Source organism: Glycine max, chromosome 14 (assembly GCF_000004515.6).
Source record: "Glycine max cultivar Williams 82 chromosome 14, Glycine_max_v4.0, whole genome shotgun sequence".
Taxonomy (NCBI): Eukaryota; Viridiplantae; Streptophyta; class Magnoliopsida; order Fabales; family Fabaceae; genus Glycine; species Glycine max.
This window is the reverse complement of record NC_038250.2, coordinates 23,864,280-23,869,056: the sequence shown is the minus strand read 5'-3', so window position 1 is coordinate 23,869,056 and position 4,777 is coordinate 23,864,280.

Here is a 4,777-nt window from a genome sequence, read left to right as displayed (position 1 = left end):
GATTACACAAACATTGTAATCGATTACCAGTGGAAAGTTTTCAGAAAATCTGCCAACGTCACATCTTTTCATTAGATTTGTGAATGGCCATCAAAGGCCTATAAAATAGGTGACTTGGGCACGAATTTTAGGCAGAGAGTTTTGCTTGGCAAAAATGTCTTATCCTCTCAAAAGACAATGAGAGAGATTTCAAAAGAACTTCATTGTCAAATGCTCTCTCAAAAGAAATCCTTGACCAAACACTTGCAAAATCTATAAGGATTCTTACATGATCTTCATTGTAATATTCTTCTCTTGAAGAGAGAATTCTTCTTCCATTCTTCTTATTCAATGAGATTGGTTAAGAGACTGTGAGTCTCTTGTTGTAAAGGATTCCTGAACACAAGGGATGGGTTGTCCCTGTGTGGTTCAGACTTTGTAATGGATTTTACAAAGATAGTGGAAATCTCAAGTGGGTTGCTTGAGTACTGGACGTAGGCACGGGTTGTGGCCGAACCAGTATAAAATTGTGTTTGCATTCTCTCTTCCCTTATCTTGTTTATGTTATTGCAATCAATTTTGCCTTGCATGTTTATAGAACATTATTAAATTGATTGTTGTTGCTTCTTCTGCATTCTAAGCCTATCCCTCTTAAGATTATTGAGGCCACAAGGTCCAACAGGATATTGTTTGATTTCTTTGATGTTCTTTAGAATTAAAGATGTATTTTGTAAATTAGAGATTTGTTTCCACTTTTATGATTATGATGCTAGGTCTATATATAGAGATTCTTAAGATGAGAAGAATTATCCAGCCTGAAGAGAGAGTCACCACCCTAGGTGACAAAAGGGGATCATGTTGAGGGAAGGTTTACAAGTTTGTCCAACTTGTCTTGAAAACTTTTTGTGAGGGGATCGTGGATGTAGGGATAAGGGTCTGAACCACATTAAACAAAATGAGGTTGAGGTTGTGGATGTAGGAGTGAAGGCCTAAACCATGCTAAATAAATTTGTGATCTTTTTCTATTTCGTTTATGGTGCTATCTCTTGTTCTTGGTTGTGTGATTTTTTAGTAATAAAGATATGAGTGTGTTTTTCTGTTCCCAACAAATTTCTATTGCCATGGTCATATCTTTGAATGATATGATCTAGCAAAGGTCCAATTACTTCAAGTATCTTTAGCAAAAGTAGTTTAAGGCGTTGGACCTTGAAACGATCTTTTAAAATTTGAAAAGCGGAGAGAATCATTAAGGCGTTGGACCTTGAAACGATCTTTTAAAATTTGAAAAGCAGAGAGAATCATTAAGGCGTTGGACCTTGAAATGATCTTTTAAATTTTGAAAAGCGGAGAGAATCGTTAAGGCGTTGGACCTTGAAACGATCTCAAGTGATATTTGATAAAAAGAAGAGGTTATGAATTGATTTTATCTTGCTTTTTTATTCATTAACTCTCAATCTCTTTAAAAAGATGATTTACAACACTAATGATCGGTTGAACTTTACTTTACAAGAAGAGAAGCGATTACTGATGATAAAAGAAGGAGATGGAGATGCACAAAACAACAAAGAGGACCCCTAAGGGTGCGTAGATCATATCCAAATCCTTAAAACAAAAACTAACTGGATGACAAATGAAGAACACCAAACGAAGAACGATGTAAAAGTCAATTACAGTCGCAATTCGGTAGTGCCTCAGCCTCGTTTTTCTCTTCTTTCTTCTTCTTCTTCTCTCTGATTTCTCTCAAAATCTTCTTAATATTGAATGTCCAACCCTTTACTCAGCCTCCCTCATGCCTATTTATAGCAAAAAATGGCCCCTTGGAACCATGGCAGCTCGCCCAGGCGAGCTAATGCTTCATCCTTAAGTAAGCTGGCTCGCCCAGGCGAGCTGGTTTCTTCACCCCTAAGCCATTTGGGGACCTAGGCAAGCCAAAGGCTAGCCTGGGTGAGCTAGGATCCAGAAAAATCCCTAAAATGACCTTTTTGCCCCTCCATTTCGGTATCTTTCGCATTCTTGGTTAAAACATTGAATGATCATCTGTTTTGCACTATAACTGGCGTTCCACATCGTAAGTCGATTAGCAAGGATCAAAAGATCAATAAACGATAGTCCCCAGATGAAATTAGGATATGATAGTTGCCCCTCTTTACTTATATTTTATTGGAAATAAAAGGGAAGTAAAGATAAGGACACTAATTTCGTTCAAGCAATCTCGCTATTCGACCAAGCAACTGGCGAAAACCAAGGAAGTGAAACTGAGAAAACATGAGGACATTGAAGTTATGTAGAGCGAAAGACATCTGAAGTACTTCTTTTTTTTTTTCTTCTCCTTTTTTTGCAAAGCATAGAAACAAAGTACGTCGAGTCCTATGAAGCACAAAGAAAAGGACATTGAGTCCTATAAAAGATGAAAGACGTTGAAGTCTTGTAAAGTGTAAAAGAAGGAAGACATGGAAGTCTTTGAAATGCAAATGAAGACATTGTAGTCTTTTGAAAGCGTAAATGACTGAAGACATTGAAGTCTTTTGAAATGTAAATGAAGACATTGTAGTCTTTTGAAAGCGTAAATGACTGAAGACATTGAAGTCTTTGAAATTTGAAGACATTGTAGTCTTTTGAAAGCATAAATGACTAAAGACATTGAAGTCTTTGAAATGTAAATAAAGACATTGTAGTCTTTTGAAAGCGTAAATGACTGATGACATTGAAGTTTTTAAAATGTAAATGAAGACATTGTAGTCTTTTGAAAGTATAAATGACTGAAGACATTGAAGTCTTTGAAATGTAAATGAAGACATTGTTGTCTTTTGAAAGCGTAAATGACTGAAGACATTGAAGTCTTTGAAATGTAAATGACAGAGGACTTTGAGTCCTATGAAAGCATAAAGACAGAGGACTTTGAGTCCAAGGAAAGATAAATGCGAGGACTTTGAGTCCTATGAAAGATAAAAGCGAGGACTTTGAGTCCTATGAAAGATAAATGTGAGGACTTTGAGTCCTATGAAAGATAAAGGAGAGGACATTAAGTCCTACAAAACAAGCCAATAGGTACTAGTAGCAAAGGGCTTAACCTTATGAGAAAGTAAGAGGTTGACTCTTTGAGAGGGCCTCTCATCCTAAACTTGAAAGATTAGATTTGGGAAAGTGGTATATAAAGAGAAATCTATGCACTTATAGCCTAATATGAACATGATTTGGGATGCAGGTGCATGTAACCTTCATCTTGAAATGCTAGTAATGCAAAAGGTTTTGAATCATGAAAATTGTGTAATGCTCATGATATTTGTTAGTCGTCTTATACAACTAACTTTTGTATAGAAAACATTTTCCAAAACTTGTATAGTTTTCCCAATTTATAGTTATTTTTGTAGGGATTTGTAAATAAATCTTGTTTTCTTGTTATAGCTATCTATAGAATACTTTCCATTGGATTTAATGATGAAATCTGTTCAATTTCAGGTTGAATGAGACTAAATCTTGAAGTGCTAAAAATGGTAGTTGCGCTCAGCTCACCATTTGGGCTCAGCGCGCATCCATTGCTAAGCGCAACTTCAGTATGACAGAATAATCTGGCAGAGCATCAATATCAAGGCCACGCGCTAAGCGCGAGATCAGTGCGCTAAGCGCAGCGGTTGTCTTCAGCCAGGCTCAGCGCATGACTGGTGCTAAGCTCAAATCCACTTACTCGCGCTAAGCGCGAGGGTGGAGCTAAGCGCAATGTCGCAGATTTAGAGCTTATTTAAAGTTGTTTTTGTGCATAATTAGGGTAACAATCCATAGAATCACCATCACACATAGAAGTCAGAGCACACCACAGTGCCTATTTCGAGAAAAGAGCTCTGGAGGCAGCAAGAGGAGCAACTTTTGCAGAGAGACCTAGGTTTTGTAATTAGAGAGATATTAGTGAGTTGCAGAGTGATTGTGAGATGCTGAGAAAAGGAGGAGGAATCCCCCATCTTGTGTAAGGAACAATTATTCTCTGCTCTTAATCTCATTTGTGTTAGGGTTTTTCTGTAAGGCTGACTAAAAATCTTATTGGGAATTTCTAAGGAACAACTGATGTAATTACTTTAATATCTAATTAATTGTGTTTTATGTGTTCAATGCTTCTTTCAATGCTTAATTTCTACATGCTCTTGGCCTGATCACCCATTTGTATGTTTAGTTAGGTGACTTTAGCATTGGGAAATGTACTGTTGCCTTAGAACTTGATAGAAGCAAGATTGGAACTTAGTCTTAAATGAGGGATCTGCGAATTAAGTTTTAGTTTTCTTAATATGCTATGATGATAATCCTGTTTAATCTATGTCTAGTCCAACAAGAAGGATCTGAGGACGAAGCTTAGGTTAAATTAGTCTAAACTTATGTAAGCTGATTAAGCCGAGTCTAGTCCAACAAGAGGAATCTGAGGATGAAGCTTAGTTTAAATGAGTCTAAACCTACAAGGGCTGCTTAAGTTAAGCCTAGTCGAACAAGAGGGATCTGAGGATGAAGCTTGAGTTAAGCTAGCTTAATGAGGGATCGAGGTTTAATACTTTAGGCTACAACATAGAACACAAAAGCATGATTGATTAAAGAAATATCCTTATATGCATCAGTTTGTTTGTTAGAAAGACCCAACACTTTTACATATTGCTGTCAATCTTACTTACTTGCATTTCTACTATTTTTAGCCTAGACTTAGTTTAATTCTGTTCTAAGCCATCCATTATCAATGTTTCTTTCAACAATGCCTTATTTCTAAATATAACCCTGTCTAATACTAGTTCCCTGAGTTTGATACTTGGATTCATCCATT